Source organism: Carex rostrata, chromosome 2 (genome assembly GCF_964058835.1).
Source record: "Carex rostrata chromosome 2, lpCarRost1.2, whole genome shotgun sequence".
In the NCBI taxonomy this organism is placed as follows: Eukaryota; Viridiplantae; Streptophyta; class Magnoliopsida; order Poales; family Cyperaceae; genus Carex; species Carex rostrata.
Window position 1 is genome coordinate 11,745,864 of NC_135919.1, and position 16,517 is coordinate 11,762,380.

General features: G+C 30.9%; 1 long non-coding RNA gene across 1 annotated transcript; it reads left to right on the forward strand.

Annotated features, from left to right (window-relative positions):
- The first annotated feature begins 9,702 nt into the window (after positions 1-9,702).
- On the forward strand, positions 9,703-9,999 carry LOC144550583 (uncharacterized). Its single transcript, XR_013510507.1, has 2 exons — positions 9,703-9,771; positions 9,910-9,999. It is a non-coding gene; the product is annotated as an uncharacterized LOC144550583 (long non-coding RNA).
- Positions 10,000-16,517: the final 6,518 nt, after the last annotated feature.

Sequence of the window (16,517 nt, forward strand, 5' to 3'; positions counted from 1 at the left end):
AGGGCTCCTCCGGTCTTGAGAAAAGGCAAAATTTGAGACCGGAGGAGCGCTCCGATCCTTCTGGTTTTTGAAAAAAAAAAAGCAATCATGCTGGATCAGTAAAAAACATTTTCTTAATTATGGTTTATCAAAAAAAATCCATAAATGGGCCTCTAGCCCTCTACCAATAATTACAAAAGAAATTTATTTTAATTTCAAAATTATATAAATTATAAATATGTAAGAAATTGAGTGTCTTAAATTCTTTTAATAGCATCACATCATTCAAAGTTTTAAGCGTAAAATTATATTTCTTTTTATTAGTATGATCGGACGGTTCGTATTCTTTGCTTCTTCCTCATTTAAAGAAAGTGTATTTGATCTCCTGACTGTTTACCTAAACATGTAAAATAATAATAAAAAAATTACCTAATGCTTACCTAAACATGTAAAATAATAATTTTTTTACCTAATGTTTACCTAAACAGAATTTTTGTATGTTATTTTTTTATTATGCACAAAATAATTTTCCCTTATACGTGTTAATTTTTTTATAAAATATTACATTTATTCAAACGATTGTCAATTTGTCATGTTTTAAAATTATTATTTTAATATATTCTTTCTTTTTACGAAACAAAGTAAAAAAAAAAAAAAGCCTAATATCTTAAAATTAAAACACAATAACGCATTTATCTGTGTTTATCCTCACATGGTATCAACCAATATCAAATTACTTTAAAATTTAAATATTAACATGAAGTAATTCATTTGGTTTGTCTAATAGTTTATTTCGAGCACAGAGACTATATTCAGACTGACACAGTCTAATAAAAATACTAGCAAACGAATATGAAGCTTCTAAATATTAACATATTGTCTAATAAAATCTTTCAATTACCAAACATCGTGGTCCCTCGTGGTTGGACCCCTCACGCATGTGGGCTTTCTACAATTAACCTTTATTTTTGTTGTAAGAACCAATCCTCACAGATCTTTTATTCTGATTATATAAATTCAATTATCAGTCTCTTAATCATTTTAATCCTTATAATTTTAAAATATATTATTTTGATTCTGAATGTATTACTCGTTTATCGTTTTTACAATGATCTGCCATATTATTTTGGTCCACAATTCTTTTAGTTTGTATCATTCAGGGGGGATCCACTGTAGCACAGGGGGGTCAGCTACCCCCGATGGATTTTCAAAAATAGTGCTAAAAATCTGCTTTTCGGACCTCTGCCCCTCCCTGGAATTCAAATTGTCCTCTGTAGCCCATTCTGGAATTCTAATAGAGGAAACAGAGTCCATATAAACTCTGAGCGAAACAAATTAGCGGAGCCCAAATAGGCGCTGAATCCAAATAACGAAAATTAGTTGAACCAAAATATTTTTTTTTTAATTCAAAGGCAGAGGCTGCCAATTTGAACCAAAATGTTGATTTCAAATTCCCTATAAATGTTGAATTGTTGATTTTTTTTCAAGTAATTTAGGATTTTTATTATATTAATTGGTATTTTTTTTGTTATGTTGAATTGTACCCGATAAGCTATTGGATTTGAACCCGATAAACTATTTGCATCTGATTATTGCCCCGCCCTGACAAAAATCCTGCGTCTGCCCCTGGTATCATTGATGTAAATAACAGTATATCGGTATGCGGTCGTCAGAAGGATAGGATACTGTCAAGCAATTTATCGAGAATAATTGGAAATAATTGGCAATAATAGAAAATAATTGGCCGATAGTTTGAAAAATCTATAACGGTTTTAGTCACCGCCAACGACTAATCGGTCTAAACGGACGTTTTTTACAATACTGATTTGTACTATATCAGTCATATATTTAACCTCCATTAAGAAAAATAACATTTTAATCCACCATGGCTTCATTTTTTTTCCGTCGAAATTAAGGAGAATGTAGTAGTCATACAATGTAAATAACGTAAAAACTAATAGAATTATTCATTGCATCACATATCAACTAATTTGATACTAGCATTAATGTTTGTGTCATTTTAAATTAATTAAAAATATTATTTACATAAATTATAATGCATGTGAAAATAGACGTAAAATAAGAGCTAATATGTCAGTTTTGATGATCATATATGTTACCAAAATTACTTAAAAACATGAACAAACACCCAAAAAAGAATGTGATAGATGTATTTTACAAGAATTTTATGAATAACATTGGTTGTATATGTTTGTTTTAGCAAATATAGATTTTTGCGCATCTGAAAGACAATACTTAAGAGTTTGATAGTTTTGGTGATTTTATGATAATAAATGTAGCATAAATTGATAAAAAAAAATATATAAACAGACACATATTAACACATTGTAAATTACATTTTATAAAAAGTTCATGCATACATTTACTATGTATACTTTTTGAAATACAAAAGGAAACACAAACTACAAACTTTGAATAGTAGTGTTTTAAATACCTATTAAGTGAAACACCGAACCACTAAATTTCTATTTCGCTAGAAACACAAACTACAAACTAGAACTACTACAACTTAAAACCCAACCTGAATGTGCATAGTAGTGTTTTAAATAACATTGTGCGCTCCTCGAACAGATTTAGTACTACCAAGTAATTAATCAGTATACGATAAATTAATTAAAATTTTACGGACAATTTTCGTGTTTTCATTAAAGTTACGTACATATATTTATAATTTATTAAAAATGATTAATTTAACTCATCAGATTTATCAAATAAATTTATTTTAACTTAGTTTTAATCAATTAAGTTTCATGAAATTAATATTAGAAAAAGTCCAGATAAAAAAGACAAAGCATGTAAGAAATTAATTGGACAAACCAGCCAATTTGACAAACTAATCTGTATAATATATAAAGGATAATGATTCAATAAATAACCGACTAAAAGACATACAGGTCTTGTGATTAGCAAAAGAGAAAACAACCAAATAAAAATGAAGGAAGCAGTTAACAGTCTCTCAACTCCAATCTTCAAAAAATTCTCGAATATTTTCAACTAATTCTGTAAACTCCACTACTAAATTTTGTAAACTTCAATACTAAATCCTGTAAACTAATTCAACAAATTCTATCAACATAAAACTTTTATTTCTGTGTAGTCCCCAATAACTTCCACTTTAACTTTCACTTTAACCACCACTTTAATCACTTTAATTGTTTTGACTGGAACCACTTTTAGACCTTTGATCAGGACCATCTAGAAAATCTCTAACAATTTTTCAAAACTAAAAACTAAACCATGACTACTTTAAAATTTTGTAAACATAAATATGTAAAAAAAAATTCGAGTTTTTTTTTTTCAAAACTTTTTTTCAACTTTTTTTTTCAAATATCCTTCTAGATGCTACTTTCAATTATTTTAAATTCTATAAACCTTATCACATAACTCTGTAGATAGTTTCATTGAATCCTGTAAACCAGTAAACAAAATATTCAAATTTTAATTTTTTTCAAATTTTAATTTTTTAAAAATGTAAAAAAAAAATTGAATTTTTTTTCAATTTTTTTTTCAAATCTCCTTTTAGATACTACTTTTAATTATTTTGAATTCTATAAACCTTATCACATAACTCTGTAAATAGTTTCATTTAATCCTGTAAACCGGTAAACAAAAAATTCAAATTTTAATTTTTTTCAAAATTTTATTTTATTTTTTTTGAAATTTACATCTAAATGATACTTTCAATTATTTTGAATTCTGTAAACATGATCACATAACTATGTAGACAATTTCATTTAATACTGTAAATGGTAAAAAAAATTCAATTTTTTTTTGTTTACATTTGCATCTAGACGCTACTTTCAATTATTGTGAATTCTATAAACCTCATCACATAACTTTGTAGACAGTTTCATTGAATACTGTAAACCGGTAAAAAAAAAATCAACTATAAATTTTCTTGAATTTTATAAACCTTATCACATCTATAGATAGTTTCATTGAATAATGTAAATCACTAGAAAAAAATTCAATTTTGTTTACAATTTTTTTATTCTACATCTAGATGCTACTTTCAATTATTTTGAATTTTTTAAACCTTATTACATAACATCTCTAAATCTTGTGCACCAGACATTAATTATTATTTTTTTTTTCAATTGCAAAACTGATATTGATTTGAATAATACAACTAGAGTGAGATTTGATTTGTAGAAATCTAACGAAAGAAAGAAATAGAACGGGTAAAAAATTTATAAATATGAAAAAGCTACTGGTATGGGAGAGTTGACTGCCACGTGTCCTGCAAATTCTGTTTGGACTTCACACTTCTAGTTGAGCCTAAAATATAAAATACAGTTAAAACTGCGTAAAAAAAGTTAGCGGGGATTTTCCGAGAATTAGATTCGGGGAGACGATACATTTTATCAAAAATCAATGGCCCATTAAACTGTAATAAAAAAACAAACAAAAATAATTGATAATAAATAAAAATAATTGAAAATAATCAACTAATTAATTAAAAAAATCTACAAAGCCTTCGTCAGATTCAAATTTATTTGTAACGATTTGAGTACCACCACTGACTCTGAACGGTCTATTAAATTGGCCTTTTAGCCCCTTTTAACAACACTTGTGCGCAGATCGCTGCTGGTCTTTGGTTTAAAGTCACGGCTCACACATGCGAAATGGACCACTGGTGTCGGTGCACTTCACCAAGCACATGGAAGCGGCTCACACATGGGGTTAGTGTCTTTTTAGGAGCCCGCATACTCTGCATTAACTCAAAAGAGCATATTTTGAGTTACTGTATCTGGTCCGTCTGATTGTAAACGGACTCCATCTGGCCTCCGCTATAATGTAGGGGTTCTTTAATATTAGCGCGGATTTAATCCGCACGAATCTTAAAGCTAATCTGACGGTCCATATACATTAACTCAAAAGATTCCTTTTTGAGTTAATGCAGAGGATACGAATTCTTCTTTTTAGTGTCTTTCGTTTTCTGTTCTTTTTGAAAATACTGATAGGAGCTTTCGTTTTCACAATCCATTTAAACTTTTAAAGTGACTACCAATGTATTATTGGTTGTGGGAATTTCATTTATATCCCTCAAAATTTTCGAAATTATATATTTTTCTTTCTAAAGTTCATAATTTCGTATTTGCTCTTTTAAATTTAAAAAATTCACATATGTACTCATTTTAGTATTTTTCTATTTAAACTCATTTTGAATTTATGAAGTTCTTATTTTATATTTTTTTTAGAAAAATAAAAGATATATAATATGTGTAAAAAATGGTCGGTGTTCTAATTAATATGATTGCGAGGACAAATAATTCATTTTCCTACTTGTAACGCATTTACAAATGTATACGTAAATGTTACTATTTATGCGTGAGAAGTAGAGAAATGGACTGTTTACTCCCACAAATTAAACAATTAAGTCTTTTACTCATGCTACATATTCTATATTTTTTTAATAAAAGATAAATAGTTACTTTATAAACTTAAAATGGTGTTTCAAAATTTTAGAAGAATAAATATGAAATTTATGAATTTGAAGGGAAAATTTGTGATTTCATGATTTCTGAGGGATATAGATGAAATCTTCCTTATTTGTTGGAAGAACAGTCGATTATCATGACTGAACTTAAAAAAAAAGATTATCATGAATGGAGCACTCACAGACAATCCAAAACACCAGCAAGCTTTCCATTTTCATAAATTCCCAACAAACATGTTATATTGCGATTGTACTGTACTTATGGTCCATCTGATGTGTAAAAATATGAAGGGTTCTAGAATATTCAGAAAAAATAAACTTTCTTATTTTTTTTTATTATTATTAGTTTGTAGTTGACATATTTAATGAGTGACAATTTGGAATCCGGATTCCCAAGCTTTAAGGATCTGTGTTTTTGTAGTGAATTGTGCTTAATTTGGATCGTTAATTTTAAATATTATGGTCCATAACTCCAGATCATAAGATTGTGGGAAAATATGAAAAGTCGCAAAAACAGGAAAAGTAAGAAAAAAGTTTGGAAAAATCATAAAATTTAGATATATTATAATGTCATATCTTTTGGCATTCCACGAAATCATAAAGATTACCATGCCATGCTGTGTTTACTAAATATTTTTGGGAGAAAATTGTCTCAAAAACTTCAGCATTATGTATTTTTTTTCTCTAAAATTCATAATAACATATTTATCCTTCTAAATTTTCAAAACTCACAAATTTACTCATTTTATTGCCTTTTCTACTAAAACTCAATTTACCTTCTATTATAATAATAAAAAGAAAAGTAGCATGTTTAAGAAAAATTCAGTTCAGATTGGTTGGTTTTCGAGAACAAATGGTTCATTTCTCTATTTCTGATACATACACAATGACATTTAAATATATGTTTGTGTAAGCGTCAGAAGTAGAGATATAAATCATTTGTCATCATCAACCAATTAGGATACTAATATTTTTCTTTAACATGATATTTTTTTATAATAATGAATAAAATTCATATTTTAAATTTTTTTTTTTTTGATAAAAGGCTTCTTTACCCGTTTCATTAAAGAAACAAAGTACCAACACGTTCATCACAGTTCTTAGTGTTTAAACAAGCAAAAAAACGTAGCTAACCAACAAAATAACTGCAAAGAGATGTCTTAGCAATGCTAACTAATATAGACATTTTAGATAGATTATAAATTTATTGAAAGCATTTAAGCAGCAAATGGGGTTGGGGCATCATCTCCATCACCAGTAGGCTTATACACCACCATTTGGAGCGCATTCCCATCACAGTCGTCAGTTGGATCCCAAATTTGCAGGGGCACCACCTCATTCTCCTAGGGCAACCAATCAGCAACCACCACCTCTCTAATATGCTTTTTAATATTCCCTGTCCAATAAGAGAAACCACCATTAGCACAATAGATCAAAAAGATTTTTTCTTAGTATTTTGAAAATAATATTCACTGTGAATTTTTCATATGGTCCAATACAAGGCACTGAACATGATAAGGAAAGCAGTTTGAGAGTGTTTAGGCATGGAGAGAGCAAAGTTGATGATGTCCTTTAACACTAGACCATGTATAGAACTGATCTTGGCTCTTACCCATCCAAAATCACAGATGTTGTGCTATATTTTATAAATTTAAAATAAGTTTTAATAGAAAGTATAGTAAAATGAGTAAATTTGTATGTTTTTGAAATTTAAAAGAATAAATATACTATTGCTCATTATAAGAGCAAAATTTAGAGGGATCAATACGAAATTTATAAGTTTTTGAGAAATATACATAAAATTCTCCCTTTTAAAAATTTGTTTGAACCCCTCTTATATAAACACTCCATTCTTATCTCATTTACAATTGTGCGATGTCTAACCGGTAGTTCCCAAGTCGAGACATAGTATTATTTTATTTATTTATTTATTTTTTACAGGTTACACAAATGGATGAGAAAATTCTATTACATGATTATTTTAAATTTCATAATGACATATTACATATATATGTGTGAATTTTAAATACAATTTATTTTTTTACTAGTAGATGAAAAACTTACAAAATACATAATTATGTTTTTTTTAAATAAGTGAGAAAATAATATTTCTCACAACAAATTATACGGTACTACCGAATATTTATTTCAACACATTCCCATAATCAATCCATACGTATCCGATCCGTGGGTTCTCACTTTTTCAAAAGTGAGTTCGCATTCCCGTTAAATCACATCCTGTATAATCCCGTAACAGAAAATATGGCCTTAATTTATTAATATCCTCATATCTTAATTAAATCACTTAAAAGAAATATTAATATTAAAAAAAACATTAGAAGGACAGTTATACTCTTCTTTGTTATTCTTCTTTAACAGAGAATAAAAAAAGTATTAGCATTGAAGGTCTTCTCCCTTGATCTTTTCGGATATAATCTCGAACTTTAATGAAAATTATACTTAGCTGCCACTGTCAAGAATTTCAAAAAAAAAAAATATATATATATATATATGATCCCGAACCGTTCTCCCTCTCTAAACCCCAAACCCCAATTTTTATTCCTTTTCAAATTTCTTGTTGTTCTGTTAGTCAAGGAGTGAAAAGAAATCAGAGCTCCTATAATAGCACCTTGAAATAAAGGGAACTGAATGGTGTATCTGTCCAGAGGCAATCTGAGCCTTTCATTTAGAAAATTCATCAAATCTTATCCGTTGATCTAAATATGAGATTTTTTATATTTTTTTGATGTATCTATATGTGTACAAGTCTAAAATTAGTTATAAACTAACTCGCCACATACAAATCTGTACATAAATGGTATCTTTTTCCACGCGTTTTTTCTGCTCCGCCTTTTTTCTTTTCTTCTTTCCTTCCCCTAACTGACTCACTTTTTCTTCTTTCCTTTTCCTAACCTTCTCGTTTTCTTTCTCCTCCCGTCCTCCGTCTTTGACTCTCCTCTCCTAGATCGAAATTTTGGCGATCCTCTCCACATCAGACCTACTCCCTGTTCTTTCTCCTCTGTCTCTTGTCTCGACCTCCCTCCTCCGCCATCGGCTATTCACAAAGTTCGAAGCGCTTGTATTGAGCGACGCGAAGAGCTAAGAAATGAAGAGGCTGAAATCGCGCAGTGAAGGAGAAAGCATGAAGAGGCTAAAATCTCGGCTACTGAGAAGAGAAAGAAGGGTTTGTACTCTCTTTTTTTAGCTTTTTCTGCTTCGGAATGGTTCTATATATTGTCAAGCCCTAATTTTTAGGGTTGAATGTCATTATTGGTTCCATCTAACATGAATGCGAATGTGAATGTGTATAGTGTTGATGTGTGGCTAGGGTTAAGTTTTTTTAACTTCACAGTGGTTCTTTCCATTTCCTGTGTATTATGTACTTTTGATCTTGCTGATAAAAGAAAATTATACATTGTTGCTAATATAGAAATAATCATGCAATGTTAATTGGGTGCAAAAAGAAATTGAAATGGCAACTGTGATTGAACTGACTCGAGAACTTGGCACCGTATTTAATCAATCTTGTCAGCGTAAAGTTTGTAAACAGTCTTGTTAACTTCAATTGCAATATCTGAACATCAGAATTTGGTTTATTGAGAAGACCATGCTTGTAAAAAGTACATTGCAAGTGCCTTTTCTTTAGTTCTATTTTATTATCTTTGTTTTTATTTTATTTTTTTAAACAAAAGTGTGTGATGTATGTATGAATCAATGACAGAGGAAGTGAGCATTTGGGGGAGCCCTGTAAGAACCTCTGGTCTATTGTCAACGACCTTCTCCAGCCGACACCTTACTATTCTCTCTGGTAAATTTACTGAGGTAATTCAAAATGACATTCTTACTTCCCTCTCTGCTCTTACTTTTCTCTGGCAGAAATATCTTGCTCACCTTTTAATTCATATGTGAAATGCTGATTTCTGTCAACCTTTCTATTGCTATATCAATGGTAATTGTCTGATACAATTAGGATTTTGTAATTAAAATGGCAGGTATGAAATGGGTACATGTAAGACTTCATTTCCAATTTTGGGTTTTTGGGAGTCCGGATTGATATTTTTTCATTAGAAAGTAACTTCATTTCCATTTTTATTAGATAGTAACTTCAGTTCCAATTTTGGGTTTATGATAATTTTCAAGAGTCTGGCCACGCGTAAGAGCAGATAAAAGAATTAATCCTGCAGCTCATGCTAATTTCTGTGTTTTTATTGATACACTTAATTTGACCTAATTGATTGATTTTGCTTGTTTATTTTCTCTGTAGCAAATAAACCATAACCTCAATCACAGAGGAAGAACTGTTTTGATTTTCCTATGGAGTTCCTTAAGATGTATTGCCTTTCGTCTTTTTTTTCTTCCTTTTCAATTACTATGCATTAGTCATATACAAAAAGGGGGAAATTGCATAATAATAACAATTCTCAAATTATTGTGAAAGTTTAAAGAACGGTCTTTTCCTTGATTTGCAGATATCCCTGCTTCATAGGAACTTTATAGGAAATTTTTTAGATTCTTAAATAGTGTAGAAAATTTTCATCTCTCTGTAAATTATCTTTATATGGTGTTCTTTTGGAATTAAAGAAAGAAAAAGAAAAGCTGAAAGCTCCAATCAGGATTGTTGAGGGAAAAATGTGTTGTGTTGGATATCATATTAGATATTCTGGATCAGAACTGTGGCAAATTGTAAAGAAGTAAATAGTACATTTGTGGAGAATGTTCATGTAGGAAATATATGAAAGATTCAGTACTTTTTTGGGCTATAAGTTATATAGTTTACATTTTTTTTTCTTTCTTGTCCGTACTTTGTTGAAAAAAAAAAGCACTCATGTGTAAAAATTTCATAGTAAGATAATTAAATTTAATGAAGTATCCATTATGGCACAAATTTTCATTTAAAGAAGGTGATCAAAATAATTTTTTAGTTTCCACGGCAACGCGTGGCCGGCACTTACTAGTTAATGGAAAAGAATTATGGTTTATCTTGATACTGTTGGAGACTATTGTTCTACAGGATCTTGGGGGTATTTATACATAAGTTTTAATTGGAACCAGGAGCGGATCCATGTAGTTCTAGGCAGGGCAGCTGTCTCCTCTGAATTTTGAGTTGTAGTGGAGATCGGGACGTCCAAATCGACTTTGCCTCCCCTCCCTTTGAATTTCTTTTGCCTCCTCTGGACGTCCAAATCGACTTTGCCTCCCTTTGAATTTCTTTTGCCTCCCTTTAAATTTAGAGAATTAGAAATTACAAGTGAGAGTATTGAAAAGTACAAGTTAAATCATTGTTTTTTTTATCGAGTACCTAATTAATTAATGGGTTTAAACCCGATTAGTTATTTAAACCTGATTTGATATCTCCCTCCCTGAGACGAACATTCTTAATCCGCCCCTGACCGGAACCCTATATATAATTAAGACCCACATAAACAAAAGTGCAATCAATCAACAAAAGCAAAATATATGCTATAATCAGATCAAGGAATATGGAAATTACTGATTACACCATAATATTTTCTGTTTTGCTGATAATACTAAATCTCAAGGTTCGGGTAAACAAAAATTGCCACTATTTGTTTTGTTTAATTCATCTAAACCTTTTGATATTTATGTACAATTATAATTATGTATATATTTTATCCGGACTTGTTTTAGTGATGTTTTCGAAATATCATATATATACAGGCAGAGGCAGTACTTTGGGCCTATTAGATAATGTCGGCCTTATGAAATTTGTTCCCTTGGGCTTTTAATATATAAGTTGAGTGAGTATTTAATTCCTTTTGACTGGATAAAAAATAAAATAGAATGCTGCTTCGATACCAAGCAGGTTCATTTCCAAATTCCTATTAAAATTAGTAACAATGATGTATCCGTAATCTTGACGTGCGAGGAACAGGCAGCGACGATGGAGGGAGTCACCTGAGGCGGAGGTCTGGGATTAAGAGAGGAGAGAACGGGTTAGAGATCACATCACTTGTATGAATTGAAAGCAAAGAGAACTACAAGAGAGAAGACATTCAATGTTTTATTAAATTATGTGATAAAGAAAAAGGATACAAATGTCATTCGAATATTTTATTAATATTAATATTAATTTTTAAGTCACTTAATTAAGAGATGGGGATATTGATAAATTAAGTGAGTTTAGATGGAGAAATAACTCATTTTATATTTTTGATAGGAAAATATCTAAATTAAGAAGTTATGAATTATGATGAACAAATATCTAAATTTCTTATAAATATATATATATATTAGAGTAAAGCTAGCGTGTGACATGCTCACCAAGAAAGTTTGGTGAGCATAACTCCAAAAGTATATCGGATCGACGTCAAATGCCAAATCCAAACCGTTGAAATCCATGTACTTCATGAGTGATGCATATACATGCAAAATTTTGAAAGTTTCAAGTTTATTTGCTACACGGTCAAGTGGTCAAAGAAATAATAAAAATTGAATATATAAAATAACTTATAATAAAATGTTCATTTCTTTGACCACTTGACCGTGTAGCAAATAAACTTGAAACTTTCAAAATTTTGCATGTATATGCATCACTCATGAAGTACATGGATTTCAACGGTTTGAATTTGGCATTTGACGTCGATCCGATATACTTTTGGAGTTATGCTCACCAAACTTTCTTGGTGAGCATGTCACACGCTAGCTTTACTCATATAGATTATGTTTCAACTATTCGGCCCAATGATTTAACTAGTGACTCAATGACCCGAATTTCTATCGGATCAGTCGTCGCTTCAGTTCTTAAACATGCTAGAGTTTTTTTTTTTTTTCTTAAATTCTTTTATGGGCTCTTCCAAATTAAGGTTTTATTAATGGTATTTGTATAGAACCAATTAAGGGTGTCTCTTTACATCATTGGGCTCAAATATCCAACGTGCCTCTTTACTTCAATAGTAGGTAGGAAAGGAAATCCGTGATTTTTCCAGCATTTGAAGCAAGCACTTCTGTTTCTTCTAATAATTCTCTCATGAGCTGTTTTTGGCATGGTAATGATTGATTGTCATCTTTTCAAAAGCTCTCTTTATTGAGCTATGTATAATGGGCTACATTCTAGGCCCACGGGCTGAAAATAATTTGAATTTGGGTGTAAATTTTGAAATTTTGATTTTTTTTTAAATATCAATAAAAATTTCGGCGATATATACTGTTATGTCATAATTCTCATACAGTACGTTGCGTAAGTTTGTTATATTTAAATCTATGGAAACCTACGGGCGTGTTTACCAAAAAAAAAAGTTTCCCCTTTCAGATTTGACTGTTTCATATCTATTATTTATTGATCGGAAAATCTGGTACAGTATTACAGAATTGAAATCGACAACTCAAACTTCTAAAAGTTAAATTGATTAATTTGTGCTTTTAAATAGATTTACAGTATAGACAAAATGAAACAGTTCCCTCTAGCTAGTTTGTACCTGTTATACGTCAACGGTAAGCTCTAAATGGAACTAGCTATAATAATGTTAGGGAAAAGCTTATCTATTATTTATTTGATTTCTACGGTCTATCTCTGTGCCATCGTCTCTTTAAACTCTTCACAGGACCGGACCCAATAAGAACCGGATCAGGGGGCAACTGTTTTCCCATTGATTTTGAATTTTTATGGAGATTTATTGGTTTGAATCAACTTTGTTCTTATTGCAATTTTGTTTTTCTCACTCTGAAATTCTATACACTCGCTTTATTTATGGTTGGAATATGGAGGCTTCTCAAATACACAATTTACTACTATTTAGAAGTAAAAAATACCTCTCAAAATTAAAATCTTTTTATGGTTACTTAGAAACGATGGTATCCTTACAAAATCTAATTTAGAAGTAAAAAATACCTCTCAAAATTAAAATCTTTTTATGGTTACTTAGAAACGATGGTATCCTTACAAAATCTAATTTAGTCAAAAGAGGATGGCAAGGTAACTTAGATTGCCCTTTCTGTGGCTCTTTTGAATCTATAGATCACCTTTTCGTTACGTGTCCTTTCATTATTGCCATATGGTCATGGATAGCTCATCACAATGGGTTTCGTTATGATTATACTACTTTACAAGATTTATGGCTATTAGACGCTTACATACCTTTAAAAGACACTCTTTTAGTTGAAATGATTCGTGCTGCTACCCTCTGGACTATCTGGTTAGCACGAAACAGACTATGTTTCCATGACGTTTCTGTTCCATCTCTTACCAGTATAGGAACTTCTATTATCTCACTTACTTCTTATTGATGCAAGGTTAGGCAAGATAATTCTTTTTTTAAACTAACTTTGATTACGCCTATGGATGTTTCTTCTTTGGCCGAGGGAGGCAGTTTGATCATACTGTCAGATTCCGATACCCACGACGTGGGATGCAACCAGGCTTCAGAGGGCGGACTTGGGTCCGAGGATCTCTCAACTTATCTGAGAAACAGGGTTGAACATGATGGTTTCTCTGTCTCTGATCCTTCTTCTCCTAGTTCCTATTCATGCTTTTCAGTTGACAGTCACACTGAAAGCTAGTTGCTTCACTTGCTCTTCTTAGATGTTATGCTTAATATTTGAAAATATTAAGCAATACTGTTCTGTTCTGCTTTGTTGTAGGTTTTATTGCTGTAATCAAGCTGTTTCTTTTTGGAGGATAGAATTATGTTCTATCGATTATTGTATGAACTACTATTGCTTTCTATATGAAACAGGTGGGGGTTACCCACTTTTATCAAAAAAAAAAAAAAAAATTGGGATTTGTCATTAGAGTTATATTTAGGGTTAAAATTAGAATAAATTCCTTGAATCCTCATTGGTAAATAGAATTTGAAGTCAAACCATAAATTACAAATGAGAGCATTGTTTTTTATCTAGTACTCGATTAGTTAGTGGGTTTGAATATGATTAGCTATTTAAATCCAATTTGTTATTTTTTGTTGTCCCTTGAATGAAAATTTTGAATCCACCCGTCTTTTCATTCGTAGGAACCAGTGAGGCCACTCGTTTTGATCTATTGATAAAAACTACTATACTCTTTGAATGAGAGATTGCACTTCCTTTCAAAATCTGAATATTAAAAAAATATTGGATAATTTTGGATTCGTGTTTTTTCTTTGAATGAGAGATTGCACTTCCACTCTTGATTCGTGTTTTCTCTTTTTAAGAGGACTCTGGATTCATATTTTCACTTCGATTCTTTTTAGTATTTAAATTTTTTCTCGTCCTCTGATGAACTTGTCTTCTTTTTTTTCCAGGCGGGGTACTCTTCGCTGGCTGAAGTTAGAATTGATCTTCGTCTTGACCTCTCTTTACCTGAGGTAATATGCCAATGTTGAGAGTATGCTGAGTTCCAAGTGAATATATAATGCATCAAGATTTTAATACACGTTGATTTTTTTTTTTGAGCCTTTTTTTGGCCAGTACTCTCTATTTGGCTAAATTTTAACAATTGGAGCAATGATAGGCACCATTGTAAGCGGTAGCATTGCACATAAAGTTGGCCGAAGATATGTAAGTTCAATTTTCTCTTAATCTTTGTCTGAATAAGTATTTTTGGAGTAAATTTTGTAAATCAATTAAAATTCGTTGGTCTCCGAATTCAGGCAATATTAATATTTCGCTTTGCATTGCAGGATGGCTTTCCATTGTCCTCTCGAAGGTTTATTAGAAATTCTAAATAGTTTCTAAAGTCCAATTATGTGTCAAATCGTAACTCTAGATAATGATGTAGTATGTTTTCTGGTCTAGAATTATTGGTACCTAAATTCTGGAAGATTTTTGGTTGGATGTTGTTGAATTTATGCAATTTTTGAGGAGAAATTATTTTGGGAAAACAAATATTTCATTCAGTTCTAATTCTTTACACTGTTTCTATTGCTATATATATTACAAACATCTAAGCTACTGTTTTGTTACCGTTTGTACCTTGTACCTATGTACAGTATACCTATTTGTTGAATATATGCAAGGAGGCCCCTCTACTTCCTTGATTTAATCCTAGCCTTCTATTTCTAGATCTATGATGATTATTAATCTGAGATCCTAGATCCTATTTCTCAACACTCCCCCTCAAGCTTGGAATGTATATATCATACAATCCTAGCTTGCTTGAAATTTTTTCAAATGGACTCGGGTCCAAGCCTTTGGTGAGGATATCCGCTAGTTGATCTTCACTCTTAACGTATGGTGTTTCTATTTCCTTTGCTTGAACTTTTTCTCTAATAAAGTGACAATCCACTTCTATATGTTTGGTTCGCTCGTGAAATACCGGATTCGATGCGATATGTCTTGCGGAGTTATTATCACAATACATCTTCATTGGTTGATCACAAGCAATGCCTATTTCTTTGAGTAGATGTTTTATCCAAGTTAATTTGCATGCGGTTGACGCCATGACACGATATTCCACCTCCACGCTAGATCGTGCCACAACATTTTATTTCTTGCTTTTCCATGTGACTAAATTTTCGCCTACAAATGTGCAAAAGTCAGTAGTGGATTTTCTATCAAAACTTTCGGCTCAATCTGCATCGGAATAGCCACATATGATATTAGAATTATTGTTTTTCATCCAAATTTCCTTGCCGGGATTTTTCTTTAAATACCTTAAAATTCTATTTATTGCCTCTAGATGTGGAGTTCTTGGTGAGTGCATGAACCTATTAATTTGGCTTACGGAAAAAGAAATATTCGGACGGGTGACCGCTAGATAAATTAACTTTCCAACTAGCCTTTGAAATTGGTTTATGTCTTTGATTGGTTCACCATCCTCATTATTTAATTTATGGCGGTTATCAATTGGGGTAGAAATTGGTTTGCATCCTAATTTACCGGTTTCCTTTAAGAGGTCTAAAGTATACTTTCTTTGGGAGATGAAAAGTCCCAATTTTGAATATGCTACCTCTATTCCTAGAAAATATTTTAAATATCCAAGGTCTTTGATGTCAAATTTTTCCTTTAATTGGCTTTTAACTCTTTTAATTTCTTCTACGTTATTTCCGGTAACTATAATATCATCTACATATACTAGTACAAGAGTTATATTTTTTCCATCATTTTTAATAAACAATGAATGATCGGCACTACAAATTTTAAA